Source organism: Helicoverpa armigera, chromosome 26 (genome assembly GCF_030705265.1).
Source record: "Helicoverpa armigera isolate CAAS_96S chromosome 26, ASM3070526v1, whole genome shotgun sequence".
Lineage (NCBI taxonomy): Eukaryota > Metazoa > Arthropoda > Insecta > Lepidoptera > Noctuidae > Helicoverpa > Helicoverpa armigera.
Window position 1 is genome coordinate 4,696,698 of NC_087145.1, and position 17,433 is coordinate 4,714,130.

Consider the following 17,433-nt stretch of genomic DNA (forward strand, 5'->3'; position numbering starts at 1 on the left):
TACCAGGGCCGCGGTATCTCTTTCGAACAACCCGCAGCAACCCAATACCCCTTGGTTAGACTGGTATCAGACTTACTGGCTTCTGACTACCCTTTTTTAAGCCTTCTGACTTTTGGTTGTATGTACAGTTTTTACGCTGTCACAGCACTAGAATAACAGTTATTTAACTATATATGGCTTAGTTGTGTCATAGAGTACGTAGTTCAAAAAACTCGTTCGTAAAAATAGAAACTTACTTCAAAACTTTTAACATGGCCTTTTTCAAACTTCGAGTAACAAAATGAAGCAATGATTGAAAAACAGGAGCTATTATGATAAGCACCCACACAAAAGGGTCACAATATCAAAACCTTTTTTCTCCGAATCAATTATCTGCTCAACCAAGGTAGCAAAACAAATTAAGCCCAGAAAAAAAAATTGCCCAACTAATAAAAGGTTTAAAAGACTACTACTACATTCAATAACAATTTTAAAAAGTCCCGCGACCTAACTTTCATACAAAATAACCACAAATCAAAATCACTTTCGAAATATAAAATTTATCGACATGAAAACGAGAATAATGTTTTACAAGGAATATTTTGAGTATCGTATAACAGGGGACCGTGCAAAAATATGCAAATACTAAACAAACGATGTTGGCGACACTTTATTCGCTGTCATCTTGGCCATCCATTTTGTTTTGTGTTGCCAGGATTCAATTATCAATTCCACTTTAAGGGAACTTCCGCAAATTATATACTTTCTGGAACGGTTTCATACATAAGGTAGTAAAATAACTTTAATAGTTTAACTTGGTTTTATAGTAACTTGTATTATGCTTGTAACGTACCTTTGCTTAAATTAGGTTTACGTATTAATATGAAAATAGATTTTATTTCGTAAAATCTTTTTACATGCATATTTTTGAAGTAGATGGTCTTAATACCCATATACTGATTAAGTATTAGTATTTGTATCTTCGATATACACGGGAGTTTACAATATTACCCCTAAATCGCGGAACTAATTCACCCACAGCAACACTCATTCAAGCCAGCACTTTATTCAACGAATCGAAATTTAAATTCGTTTTGTTGCATTCGAAATTTAAAATTGATGACACCGCGTTCTGTAATCAAATACGTTGTAATATTTATTACTTTTAAATGCGGTTGACAAAAGAGGCGGCAATTCAGGTCGGGATTAGGATGGGTGGTCATTTTGGCATTAACTTAAATGTTTTTGTAAACTTGAGAAGTGTAATAAATTAAACGATTTTCGAAGTATTTGGTGGAGTAGTTTGGCTTTTCTTAGAAAGAAATATTTTTAACACGCTTGTATTAGCTTCACATGTAACTAACTATATATGTACTGAGTAAGAAAATCTTGGAATCTTAATTTGATCCACATCCGGGTCTTCGATTAAGATTTTTTAAATATAAATTACATAGAAGTAAATATGTCATGAGTCAAGTCGCAGCTGAAACCGTTTAATTTTTATATTTTTGAAGATAAATAAAGTTACATGAACGGTACAACCTGAGCCTAAAATAATTCAGATAACGATAATAATTTAAAACCGCATATTGAACGTATTGATATTAATTAAAAGTTAAATCGGTTCTACGCCGCAACTGTTTACTTTCATTACAATTGAATATCACGGTACGTATTCATTACATCATTTACCTGTATCATATTAATTTAAATATTGTAATTAAACCACTGAAAAACAATTGCTTGGGTAAACAAGCAAGAGTCAAAGAGAAGCTTGTTGTATTAAATAACCCAGATATACCTAGATATGATATCAGCCTGTGTTATATTCTAGTGCACAAGCATTTGCGCAGACACAGGTGCACTCACTATTCCTTCACTCTCATAGCCCGATGGGACGGCAATCCGACACGACCGGAACGTGGTTAGGCGCAGGACCGACATTTATGTGCTCTCCGATGCGCGGGTGTATCAATCACCAACTTCCAGACTCCGGGCTGCTTTGTGAAAGTTTCTAAAACCCACAACGCGATTTCAGCCCGACCCGGGAATCGAACCCGAGAACTAGTGCACAGCAATCACGCGTGCGACACCTAGACCACCGAGGCAGTCCATTAACATTTGCAAAAACAAAGAGCACGTAGATAGGTAAGTTAGCCAATTGACAACGGTGAAATATCTCATGTTCCTGTATTACATCAGCACCAATATACTCTACAAACTATATTTCTCGATACTACGTTATTTGCAGATTTCCAACTATATCTAAAACCGTCATGGGTGGTAAAACTTCCTCGGACAAGCTTTTCCACGAAGCTTTAATAATACTAGCTATTAATTTTAAACAGAAACGTTTACTCGCAATTGAACTCCTTTCTCTAAACGAAATTAAATAATAAGTCTAAAGTTGTATTAAATGAAGATAATCATCTCCAAACATCTTTGTAAAACGAAATAATAACAACACTAATATTCTAATTGTTTTAAAAAGTGAAACTAAAACATTACCAGCAATTATTAAACATTGTTGCCAGCACAAAAAATGTATCCACTGATACAGGAGAAAACAAATTTAATAAAGTCGTTGCAACCATTTTTTAATAAAGCATGTTTCGCAACACCACTTGTTACAACGGAAAGAACAATTTTGACAAGAGAGTACTTAATGTCATGTAAACTTTTTTAATCAACACTTACTTTAAAGATACATTCACATTTTGAACCTTAAACACGCAGTGATAAGATTCACAATGATTGAGCTACAAAATTGACCAGCAGAAACTTCGTGCCAACAATAAAATATTAGACAAATGAAATAGAAAGTTCTACATCATGCAATGATTACTCATTCTAAAGATGATTCCATTGTACCGATTTACATCATACTCTTTGATGTAACATTCCATCAAAGCTAGCCTAGGCATTATAATTATTTTCCTTTGCCTGCAAAAGTTATTTCTTGAACGTCAATCAGGATTTGACAGCTGTCGAATGCGCGGGAAATTAAAATGTCGTGAAGCCGCAAATTCTTTGATTGTTTAGAATTAAATAAGTTTGATAGACAGACTTTGTTGCTCGGAATAAAAGCAGAATACATGTCATGTTTTGGCGAAAGCGTACCTACCTATATTTAGATATTACCTAAGGCCTGAAATTGATCCGAGGAACCGAACGATTCTAACCAAATAAACAGATTGATATAATATTGGGAGCGTGCTAATGAAAGACTGGTAGTCAGAGAAGATAGAATTTCATTCTTCCATGTTCGGATCTAGCCTCAAAAATTCTTTCTGACTTTTTTGACGTAAACACGATGTCTATACTTAGATCGCATGGTAGAAAAACTAAAAAAAAACCACATTTTCTACATCAACTTAAAATCATTAGTCCTAATGTGAAAGCATTCGTTCTTTTTCCAACTTAGAACGTCTAAAAGCCTAGTTTAAATCGTATTTTTACTTATTTAGCGTTTTCGAATCACTGTAAAGGTACCTAATTGTTGTAATTTACTTACCTAATGAAGTAAAAAGGCGCTCATTATTTAAACATGAAATTAAAGGACAAGTCCGAACCTTGTTGTACTGGAAATGTAACCTGTTTCTAGTTGACATAAAAACTCTATGGTGCATCGGCTCAAAGGAGTTTTTAATCTTTTTTGTTATTAAACTATGGATGGCAATTTTATTTATTAAAAGTGTTGAGGAATAAATTCGATTGTAATTAAAATTAAAATGGCTTTTTGTGTTCTTTTTAACATATTTTATGGGATGGGTTGGTTGGTGCAGTGGCTCAGTTGGCTGGTTTATTGCAAGTCAAAAGTTCTATTCTTACAGAACACAAAATGGTTAAGGTTTTAGCAGCTTCTGCGTGTTCGCATACATAAAACTAATGAAGTTTTTTATTTTATTTTCCTTAATCGGATCGCCAGTTTCAAATATAGAGTAGCTCTACAGTGTCATTTGCAATTATTACATCACCGGCTTCTGCCATAGGGTTCACCCGCATCCCAGAAGAACCAGGATAAAAGGTAGTCAATAGCTTTGCTCGATGAATGGTCTCATTTAACACTGAAAGCATTTCTGCAACTGGCTTGATATTTCAAAAAAGTTTAATAAGCCTACTTATTAGAAAAAAACAATAATTTGAGTCATGACTGTAAGTTTGAATCGATCCAGTAGTTTCTGAGATTAGCGCATTCAAACAAACAAACCTACAGCCAAAATCTTCAACTTTATACTAGGTATCGATACATGCTAAGTTAGTCCCCCAAGAATTCCCATACAGACTTCAAAATCTTTAAAAGGCCTTATCTCTCGATCTTCGGTCCATCACAGAGTATTCGGGCTATGGAGAACAAAATGACTAGTGGAGGTGCCATAAGGTAAAATCTCCTAAGAAAGTAGCGCGCCAAATGGAGAGTGTGCAGGGGACGAGGAACGTTACTCTTTCCGCCCTTATACGCCTTCTTTGGACCCGACCATTTTCTGTAATACCAAAAAATCATTGACACATGTCTCAAAGAACCCGAACGCTTTGTTAGTTCACTCGTAACTGTTTTAATCATGCCACCGTACGAATTTGATCTAGAAAAAGGCCTGACCTACCAGCAATATTGCATCTCTGCTTTTTCCTTACTCCGTGGTTCGAGTACATGAGCCGGCAACCGGTCCATTCAGACACCTAATTGGCAAGTGTACGACATTCCTGACACCTCGACACTCGCATCTTGCATGTCACACTGCAGTTTTGTGTTAAACTACCCTCGATAGGGTTCGCTAAAGTATTAAAGATTTATGATTACACCTACACTGATTGGGTGGGTTGTGATGTTTATTTGTTTTTGTGTACTACTAATGTATTTTGTACCTTGTTTTGAGAAACTTAAATAAGTAATAAATGTATGTTTAAATTAATAGATTAAGAGACATCATACGGTCTCGAAGCTTTTGTACTTACCCAAAAACAAATATTCAGGCGGAATCATAATGTCAGTATCAGATCAACCAGCGGGCTTATACTAGAATTTTTCTGTTGAGTTTGTAGTTTTTTTATTACATTTTATGCAAGTTTCTGAGCCAGGTTTCTGATAAAGAGAAATCAGCTAAAAACAAGAGAGTTTACCTGAACGTGGCAATCGATCCTAAGAACAGTTTTGATAATAAAATCAATTAAACACCAACTTAAAAAAGTACCATTTCTTCCCGAAAATGTCCCACAAAAGAACCATTTAAAGATAAATCCTTTCCGAATGGAATCTTCAACGACTTAAACTGAACTTAAAACTTAAGCCGTCTTAAAATTGAAAATGCAAACTAGTTTGCCGACTTTCAGCCCCTGAACGTAACATCTTTTGTTTCTTTAAAACCTTGCGCCTAGGGGACACTTGTAATTTTTGTGCTAAGTTCAAAAACTTTCAATGTATGCAGACTGAAAATTGAAACAACTTTAAGAGTGTATCGGACATTGATTTAGTGAATCTGGGGGAGATAATAATACTTGTCACCTTTAAAATTGTATTATGTTAAGTTAGCTTTAAAATTATGTATAAAACATGTCTAAAATATGATTAATATTTGATACATATAGATATGTAATCACAGATAAAGCAAAATACCTGAAAACATAACACTGCACTTAAGACATTTTACCTTCAGCCTCATCCTAAACGGCATTAACTTCGTCTACACGAAAAAAAAAGCATTAAAAGCCGCGAAAAAGTAAAAAACTCAGGCTGGAAGAACGCGTTCTCAGTGCGTCGGGTTCACATAAAAAAGTAAAAAAAAAACAACGTTCGAGAGGTGTGATTTGTGTACATTTTCGCGCCGTCGATAAACTGTGGGCGATTAATGATTCAACGTACGCGATACCGATTATGTTTTAAAATGCAAAATTAATCGAGAATGTACAGATTGTTACAAGTAAACTGCTTGTGATGTGAAGTCTAATAAAGTTGTTATTTCACCTGGCTACGGAGACAAAAAAAAATGTAACATGAACACAAAGTTAATGTGTTGTAATAGTTTATTTATTTACGTTCATGTTAAAGGCTTATCCTAAATGAGTGTTCAATAAATAAAAGCACAACAAACGATAAAATTCATGAGTACCGATACTCAATTTTGAAAACGTGTGCTTTTTATAAGTTGTGCTATAAACCGATTCCTCACTACAGTCTAAAGTAGTCGGCTTCGTGATCATTAAGTGACTGTTTTTTCTCTTTTACCATAATGTAGTGTAGTGCTTTACAAGGTTTCTTACACTCCCAGAGAATTAATATTCGATGTAAAACAAGCAATATCGAATGCACTCTTCACTGTTGAGATAATCTTTAACAAACCAATAACTTTGAGAGAGAGACAACGCAAAACGTCCTACTCCCACTCACGCCGTGTGATATTGCAAAAATATAAATTACACTGTTTAGCGACAGCTTAATGGAGACCCAAGTTAATACGACGTTTTCCTCCGAGTATGGGAGAACTGAAGACGGTCCGGAGACATTTTATTTGCAAGAATCAATCACGAATGCCTGTTCTGACCCAAAAAACGAAGAGCAAAAACCCAAGTAATTAATACGATACATAAAACATCCATATCGATCAAACCCATCGATGTGTAAAATCGCCAACGACAAGATATCAAAACAAAAAATCTGGGAATCCTCGCATCGCGAGCTGGCAACACTGAGACGAACGGTAAAACTGGTGTTATGTCTCGGGGCGTCGTATTTTATAATTTGAAGTGTTATTTATGCAGTTTGTAAATCATGTTAATTGTAATTTTGTTACACGCCCCGCCCGAGAAAGGAAATGCAATAAAGTTTTGTACTTATAAAACATTCGTTCAATTCGTTCATGTGTCGGTCATTAATCTTGCGTTATCTGTGGCAGATTCGGCCATAGGTCAAGCACCGCCTTTTGAACATCGAACTGATTATTAATAGATTGGATCAAAAACAAAATATTCGACACACTCGGAACATCTTTGTTATAGTTTATGGAGCATCATAATGTTCTCTTTATGAGGCTTTGCACATAATTATTGATTAATCATCTTCTCTGTTGAACATTTACATAACATTGTAGTTACATTATTGTCTTGCAAAGCGATTACACATTATGTTTATCAGACCATCGCCTTATTCTGTGTCCGACTTATCTGATATTTTCTCAAGGAAAGCAAAGGTTACGATGTCCAAAAATGCTTAAAATATTGAAAGAAATAAAGTGCATACACACAAAATCAACCAAAAATAATAACGGCCATTAGTAGCCATCTTCTTTATAACAAATGTAACTTCGCGACCATTTAAAATAAGAAATGATTGCAAAGATTTTAACAGATGTAAGTTGCCATCGTTTTAATGCAAAGAATACATTTAAATTGCAGAATACTACTCAGATTTAGGCGGGATGGGATCGTGTAATCTGTTAATCGCACATACGGCCCTCCATAACACAGTAACGGCTATTTTATGCATGAATGTATAATTTAATTATGGTTTCCAACGATGTGAGTCGTGAAATTTTGATTGGACGACATTTGTTACGACTTCAGAATTTTTATTTGCGTTCGGTTGCGGATCGGGAGCGTTCGGGAGTTCTGTTTTTGAATCATTCGTTTGAAGTTATTGCGTTTGAATGTCGAATGCTCGTCGATGATATGATTCTTTTCGTTTATGGCACAAACATTGTTTCTTTTAAATCTAGAATACATATTTAAAATGAGTAGAATAGGTCACATTAATGTCAAAGTTTGCTTTTCGTGACTTTATGAATGACTAGCCGTTTTCCCGCAGTTTCACCCGCTTCCCGTGGGAGCTACTGTCCGCACCGGGATAAAATATAGCCCATTACAACCAAACAAACAAACAAACAAAGTTTTCCTCTTTATAATATTAGTATAGATACCTACCTTTATACTTTGGATTTGGTTTTTCTTTCAATGAATCAATAAATATTCTTCTCTATTTAACCCTTTTAACAATCGTCTATTTAACCCGTCACGAACGACTACCACTATGGCCAAGTTATCTTCATAGTAATAAGAACCTATGTGCTGAAAGTGCAAACCCTAAACCTTAACTACAACTTAAATCCTGTTGTCCCATTTAGCCCAGTAGCATAACACCTTAGAAACTGCAATAACAGCACACATTGAAACAAAGGAGTACTTACTCATTGATAGCAATCACAATTATGGCTGCGTTCAAGAATGCGAGTCTGTTACTAATCCTCTATGGTTGCGTTCGAATCAAAATGGCGGCAACGTCTCATTTGAACCAATTAGTGCTTCGGATTGTTGCTAAAGTTCAACTTTGTATGTAGTTGTGTTAGGAAATGTCGGTAAATACTATAAATTATATTATGTATGTAAGTATTACCTACTAGTGAAGGATTTTCTTGTGACTGTAGTTATTATTTTGCGTTCGGAAAATGTGTTTGGTGATGGCTTTTTGATATATTGAAGTGGTTGTTTTCCGTTGCAAAAACCGATGCGGTAACTACTTCCCGTACGTGGACAAAAATTTACTTAATGTCCTTTCTCACTCTTCTTGGTTATCTATGTACCTAGTAAGAAGTTTTGGTGCACAGAACAGATAGAATGACTTTCGCATCTATAATACAAGTAAGGGTTATTGTATTTTATCACAAGAGATTATCACAAAACACAACAAAAACTAAAAACATTTAATCCGCAATAATAAAATACGAAAACAACCACAATTACACAAATAATCGCACATAGCAACGTAATAAAAGAAAATGCTTCAAATCCTCGCCGTACTAGGTGATATAAGTGTTTATTTATTCAACAATACGAGGCCAATTCACAAAACAAACAAGGGCCTCTTAAAAAGAAAAATTACTAAAATTACAAGCATTTTGTTAGCGATGCTTATCCACGTGCAATAAATTTGTCCACCCACGTACACTTATGAAATGGCGGGAAGATACCGACGACGCCATTTGTAAAAAATTTTTGCGTATTAAAACGAATATTTTTGGGTGTGAAACTATGGATTTCTTTGGGTATTAGGGCTATGATGACTTAAAAATAAATGGTAAAAATTATATCCTATTGTTATATAGTACTTTTTGAATAATTAAATACCTACATACATACTTACGTTTTTGGTCTAGGTGGCCAGAATTAAAATGGTGAAAGGATTCCATGAATGGAAACCAGAGATATCTTTATCAAGGTGTGTGAAATAGCTGTCTGAGTTCTAAGTTCAATAGAACTTTTTGCATAAAAACAGTTCTTTGTTCAGCAGAAGTTCGAAATTATGACGGTGATGACAATGTAACGTGGAGTACTTAGTTCTCAACGCGTTTAACTAACCTAGAAGAGCAATTAATGAAATAAAAGGCCAGTGAGTCCCGCGCCGAAATATGCCGAAACCAGCGCGACTGCGTCAAATTGACATTTTGATTATTTGTGTTTTTGAGTGCTATTTTGATTTGTTACTTTTATTATTGTAAATATTCTTTTGTGGAAAATTAATAGTTGTAAGTGTATACAAATAAGTAGCGTAGGCACCCAGATGTACAGTAATGGTGATGGGAGTGTAAGTGCTTGTCAATCTTCAACATCTCTGGATGCCCTGAGATGCCCGCTGTGCCCCCAAGCACGTTTTTTTAAAGGTAAGCGGGGTTTGAACGTGCACATTGGGAAGACACATAAATCCCAAAGTGCAGTTCCTCCCACACTAACCCCGACAAACCCAGATACCGACACACCTTTGGAACCGTTTTGGAAAAGACTTTCAAAATTCAAAAACACAATTCCAATCCTAAAGCGGGTTCCCCGAGGCGCCAGGGCTTTAGTAGCTCAACATTTGGCAGGTTGTGTCCGCCTGGCTGCACGGGAGAACTCGCAACGTGCTTGGGAGAACTTACTCACCTTCCCTTATAGAATCTTACATATTCAAAAAAATTTGGCATCCAAAAAGTCCTTAACGACACAAATTAAAGATAACTGTAATGTTTCGGCCAGAGATTTCGACACTAAATCACCGACAACAGGATCTACCTATTCGAGGAGCATCCCCCACCTGGTAGAATCCAAGTTAAGTGAAGGTGACATAAGTGGTGCAGCGAGGATTCTTTTCAGCAGTGATGTGGTGGCACCTTGTTCCCCAGAAACACTTTCCGCTTTGGAGAGCAAACACCCTGCCCCATCCGATGACCTTTCTTTTCCCGACCCCCCTGATCCGGATACCCATACCCTCATTATTACAGGTCGACAATTGAGCACGGCAATAGGCTCCTTCAGGAGCGGTTCCGCAGGCGGCCTCGACGGCTTGAGTCCGCAACACCTTAAGGACCTTACCTGCCCAAGCGCCGGGGAAGCTGGTGAGTCGCTCTTGAAGGAGCTTACAGCCCTGGTCAACCTTATGCTCGCCGGCAAGGTGGACGAGGCCGTCATCGACGTCTTGTATGGAGCGAACCTCTGCGCCCTACGCAAGAGGGATGGCGGCATTCGTCCAATTGCCGTAGGGACTACTTACCGTCGCACGGTAGCCAAGATTTGCTGTAAATTTTGTAGTGAGGGTGTTTCGGAAAAATTTCAGCCCCTTCAGCTGGGTTACGGCTCAAGAGGGGGCTGCGAGGCTGCCGTGCACGCGTTATCGACCTATTTAAATTGTGGCAAAGGAGAGGTCATAATGAAGGTTGACATAAAGAATGCCTTTAATTCAGTCAATAGGGACACCTTGCTGGCAGAAACGAAAAAAGAGTTACCCCAAATTTACAGCTTTATTTGGCAATGCTACAGACATCCATCTAAATTACTATATCAGGACAACCTTCTGGAATCTTCTGTTGGCTGTCAGCAGGGTGACCCACTCGGGCCCGTGATTTTCAGTTTAGCCATAAACCCAATAATTCGGCAGCTAAATTCGAATTCAACGTTTGGTACCTTGATGACGGAACCTTGGGGGGCAAAGTAGATACAGTACTTGGTGATTTTTCTTTTCTCCAAAACAAATTTCAAGAAATAGGTCTAAATCTAAATTACTCCAAATGCGAACTTTTTGTACCGGACAATACTGACAGACAAGACACACTTTCAAAATTCAATGCAATAGCCCCGGATATTAAATTAATTGATAAGGACTCTCTTTGTCTCCTTGGTTCCCCAATATATGAAAATTCATTTTCGAATTTTATACAGGACAAAATACAAAATTTCAATCATATTTCGGAAAGGCTGCTCCAAATTAACATGCACTCAGCCATTACAATCATTAGATATTGTTGTTTTGGCCCAAAATTAACATACTATTTGCGCGCTTCCACTCTATGGAAGCACACAAACCTTTTGGAACAACTTGACAAAATTATCAGACACACATTATCATCAATTTTAAATGTGGCCCTAGACGACCGAGCCTGGGTTCAGGCTACTCTTCCCATTCGCATGGGAGGGCTTGGCGTCCGCAAAATTTCTAGTATAAGTTTACCGGCCTTTATATCCTCCGTCCGTGGTACTGAGAAATTGACCAGGAAAATTCTCCCTTCCACACTGGTCAATTGCGAGGTACCATGCCTGGCTGAGGCTGTAGAGGCTTGGAAAATCACCTGCCCGAATATTGATCTACCCGTCAACCCATCCTCTCAGAGACAGTGGGATGAGCCGCTCTGCAGAGCTACACGGAATAATCTGATTAATACGTCAATTTCTTCTGCAGAGCGAGCGCGCCTTCTGGCTGTGGGCGAATGGGAGTCGGGTTTATGGCTTCTGGCACTTCCGTCGTCAAACATAGGCACCTTGTTTGATGACACCACTTTCCGGCTAGCTATTTGCTTGCGTTTGGGTGCTCCGTGCTGCTCTCCTCACCGCTGCCCATGTGGTGAAGCTGTCAGCAGCCTTGGACACCACGGCTTGTCATGTAGCCGCAGCGCCGGCCGTTTTGCACGGCATGCGAATATTAATGACATAATCCGTCGCGCTCTTGTTGCCGTCGGCGTTCCAGCCATATTAGAACCCAGTGGTCTGGTACGCGACGATGGCAAGAGACCAGACGGTATGTCGTTGTTCCCGTGGAAGATGGGTAGGTCTTTAGTATGGGACGCGACCTGTGTCGATACTCTTGCACCATCTCACCTTCCTAGCTCGGCGCGATGTGCTGGTTCCGCTGCTGCGGCTGCAGAGGACCTCAAACGGCGCAAATATAGTACCCTGGTGGGTAACTATACCTTTGAGCCGTTTGGGGTTGAAACCCTCGGGCCGTGGGGTCCAAGTGCTCATCTCCTATATAAGGATATCGCTAAGCGACTTGCTGACACTTCAGGTGACCCAAGGGCTGGTTTTTATTTTGGCCAAAAAGTAAGCATTGCCATACAACGTGGCAATGCTGCCAGCCTCTTGGGTACACTCCCGGTGGGCAGCGATGAGGAGTTTTTTGATGCAATTTTTTAAATATTTTTATTTATAGTAAGTGTATATATTAGGTAATAAGTTAGTTGTATGTTGTATATATATTTATTATTAAGTTATTGTAAAAAGTTATTTGTAAATAAATAAAGACCTTTGGAAAAAAAAAAAAAAAAAAAAAAAATCAATAAAATGACAAGACAAGACATCATCACACCACAGTCATTGCGCTTAAAATTATTCATTCCCAAAACAAATCTCAATTCAATTATCACGATTAGCATAAAGATGGAGATAATTGACATTTTATACCATTCATACTTACCCCGCTAGGGACAAGCGTGAACAAAACTTTACTTTTGTAACAAAAATTAGACTAACGTAATCAACTTTGCAGCCGAACCCTAAAAATTCATGGACTGTACGTTTTTAATTAATTTTTACACAATGTTGTAATTTTTTTCATAAAAATATCTACGTGCCTTTAGGAAGAGGATTTTTAATGTTAATAAATACTAACTTTTTACATGCTTTATCATGCACCCTAGGCAATCCTATTGCACACATATATAAAAAATTACCAAATAAACCGATTATTCAGCGCCAAAACTATTAAACTCTCTAAACTATGAAGTTTTCTAGGATCAAAAGAGATTTCAATTAATTTTCTATATGCACTAGGTTTATTGAATATTCATTAGGTAAAACATATTAAAATTAATGTACTCATAGATATACATATAGTGCCTAATTAACTTGTATCGTAACGCAATAAAACGGGTAGTTGGATATTAATCCTCCCCACGTCTGTACAGATTCATCTACATAATATGAACACTAGACAGGACCTGCAGTAGCTAGTGGTGGGACACACATACATTATTTTCATATCGATAAAGTAAGCTAATATGAAATAATCTTGATGCAAACGAGCCAACTAACTTTGAAAACTGGCTGTTTTCTGTAAGAAATAAATGACTTTTTTGAAGTTGAAAATGGATAACCATATAAAAATCCGCAAGCATAGATTTACCTTGATAATTACATCGAACTGGCTGGAATGGCTGTCACTTCCTGTAACAATGAAAAATCTACATTTACATGGTCTTAAAATTATGTAGGTCTCCATATGATACAATTCATATTACTTGAGACTATATCTGGATGATATTATCTTTAGCTAAAGAAAAACGGCCCATCACTACTCATATACAGTCAAGTTATGATCCGAGAACAGAAAGCTCAAAGGACCGACCTCATTTACGATATTCCCATGCTCATTTTCAAGAGTATCTTCACTTCTTTTAACCTACTTTATAGCGGCGGCTGTATGTAATATATAAAGTATAATGTCAACAAATACCACTTAAATCAAAGAATTAAAAAAAAAATCTAAAACTAACATTCATAGAAAAACCTATTACTGCAATTTCTCTTCATGTCTGGATAAAGATATCCATGAGGCTTTTATTTAAACCAATCGCCACATCTATGACATGACAATTTAAATAATAAAACTATCGATAAAGATAGATGTCCCATCACACGCATTAGTAACGAGCTCTACTTGACTGTCACTCGTCAAAGATTTATTGTCTCATCAGACGCCATCTTTTATTCATATTCATATCAGGAGAGACTGAGAAATCGCCTAATTGGACTTTACAAGCAAAAACATCACTAAATCGATATATTGTATTAATCGTATAGCAATACATATCGATCGACATAATTGGCGACATCTGGCAGAGACAATAAAATGTATTAGTGATGTTTATCGAGTGTTTTTAGTTTATTTATCGATATCGACTAAACTAGGGTTGTGTTATTTAGGTTACTTTAGTGATTGAGTGGTTATATCGTTCGTAAATCTGTCTGTAGTTAGCCGTTTAGTAAAATGGTATTTTCTTTGTTTTGCTGTTCGATTTCTTGGGTTTGTTATTTAAGTGGTCTTAGCAAAAAGGTTTCTTAGTCCTTAGTGATATGATAATTTAAAGCTGAGTAGGTTAGAACCAGTATTTACATTAAAGTACCGCTTTTCATTAGAACAAATATGATATAAGTAAATATACCTAAATCTATAACATTACTACATTTAAAATTAATTCCCTAAAAAGCGATCCGATGATCAAATTCTCCCAAATCGCAGATCTAGCACAGATTAAAAAATAATAAATCCACATAAGCACTCGGGCGGCCGCTACTAAACGTATAAATATTAAAATTTGATTAAAATGTACTGCGATCAGCGTCCATGTTGATTTATGTCCACAAAAAAAGGCCTAAGCCTGATTTATAGAATTGTATGGCCTTGCTCAATAGAAATCTCTTTGGGTGAAAACGAAATCATAATACTGATGCTTATAGCTTATGTCTGTATCGGAATTCAGGCCTAGCGAAATCATATTATTTATAGAAAAAAAAACTTTTGTCAGTCTTTTTTGTAAATGAGTAATTAAGTGCACTGCCTTCTTGTAGAACTTTTCAATAAGAATTTCACGAAAAGGTGACCAAATTCGGAGTCGGAACCCATCATCGTAATTTTTATGAAAAAACCAACTTCAAAAGAAGAATAAATTAAAAATGGCAATACAGACATAATACTTTACTTTGCAAAAACTTATAGTCACACTGGATGTACAGTCATTATAATTAACAGAATTAAATATTACCAATACCTTTCAAAGACAGCAAAAATATGTAACACCATTTATCCCCCACATTTTACTTTAAAACCGCGAAGTGCCCACCCTGTATACGAGTTTGAAGGCAATTACTATAGTGACGTCACATGTCATGCTGTCATAAGAACGGCTAGTTTCCCGTCTATCTAGTAAGTTTCCTTTTAGGTCTAGCTAATTAACTTCTCAAGTTTATCGTAAATGTAATGAAACTGTATTAGAAGTACTATAATGTAGTGTTCTAGGATTAACCATATTTTTTTTGACGTGGTTTGAAATGTCATAAGAAAAGGCAATGTTCAAATTTTTCATGATTTTATTTGTGTGCCTCCGAAATGGAAATAACGCTATTTGAATTAATTAATTTTAAAAACAATCAACGATTTTTTAATTTTACGCTACAGTATTAGGTACCTATAAGTTAAGGCTTATTTATACAATATTACAATTATATTTAACAAACAAACATGATTTTTTTATTAGTCAATGTAATAAACAAGTAATGTAATGTGTACATGAACTATTAAATAAATAAATAAATAAATAAATAAATAAACATGTATTACCAAATTAATGTTTTTTTTTTTTATAATCATCATACACTTTCTTATAATGTCTCAATTATGTATTAAAAACTTAACATTACAAAAGTAATAACTGTTGTTGCTATAAAAGTAAGACAACGATTAAAATTAATTATTTAAAGGTGCTACCCGGGGGTCCAGTCGATGTAAAACATCGATAGTCGATATGCAGACTTTAGTGATGTGCCTGATAAGAATGAAAGTAAAGCGTGTTACTTGAACATTTTTAAATAACTGTATTTAATAAAGCTTTTATCAATCGAATGTCGGATTGTGAATGACTTAGTATCGATGTAATTATATCGAGAGCTAAGCAAATAAAGAAAATATAGACAACGAATAATAATGACCTGCCATTTTTTTTTGTTTTGTTGAAATGCCTACGAATAACTAAGTTTATTTGTTTATTTAAGTCTTTCTAAGTCACAAAAAGTTTTACCATACCCATACCATAAAACCTTATACTTTTATCAAATTTCCAATTTTTTTGAATCTATATCTAAAGATAGGTAAGTAAGATCTTCGACCATAATCACTAAAACGCCGATACCATCAGCCGACCGTATCAAATGTAAAATTAATCATAAGGACTCTTTGATTAAATGTCATCGTAAAACATTACTAATGACCGACAAATTGACGAGCTATATTTAGAACTACTTAGCAATTACAAGCGTCCCGAGGGAACTACTCAATGAACTACTAAGAACCGGCCAAGTGCGAGTCGGACTCGCGCACGAAGGGCACGAAGAGCCCCCCAAAAATATCTATTTTATTCTAGTTTTCAGAATCGGTGACAGGCGGTCGGACGGACAGAGGAGCGAAAACAATAGGGTCCCATTTTACCCTTTGGGTACGGAACCCGAAAAAATTACCAAAATTGTTCTTGTTTTTGTGAATTTGTCATTACCCCGGAATAATTATAGAAGTATCCGTTATTAGCTACTTCAGAACCCCGAAGAATTGTTTTCTTCTTCCTCTAAAAGTGTAAGTAAATGCCTAACTTCCTGAATCTTGACCCCCATTTGTGTCAACCACAAAGAGTCATGAAGAACTATAGAAGGAACCAATGTCTTGATCGTTTTCAAAATTGACTTGCTAATTTCACCAGGAAATTTGACATACATGAGTACGTTGTAAGTTCAATAAAAGCTTAAATCCGACACAAAAAAGTCTCCAAAATTGCGGAAAGATTCAACAAAAACCATGGAACATTCAATATATAAGAGTAGTACATAAGAGAGTACATAAGAGAATACATAAGAGAGTACATAAGCGGAGTACATAAGACATTCATCTGGCAACCCTAAATGCACCAGCCATAATTCATTCAGTACGGAATACCGAACGTTTACGATCACAAAGTAATATTTAAATAAACTCCGATAAATCCTCCTTTCAACACATAAAAGATATATCTCAGATCTGGAGGGTTCAGATATTAATTTCATATATCTTATATCTCTTCGTCTCGGTTTAAAAGCGACGTTCGGACTCTTTCGAGGCTCCTCTATACGCCAATTTATGGTATGTATCCGAACGCATTTTATTGGCGGGAACGATGACGTCACTTTGACGTCGAAGAACAGTTATTTTGAAATGGTGACAGTTGATAAAATATGGCGGAGGCGTGTGTATTTATAATAAAGTTTTATTGTTGTTCTTCGTTATGTTTTGAAGGCTTCCGCACGTGTATTTATAGATTTTGTTTGAGTGGGAGTTTGGGGTCCTACGTACTTCCGGATTTATAGAGGATGGGACGCGAGCCTACAACGTAGCTATATTTAGTTTCTAATAGGTCGGCAGTT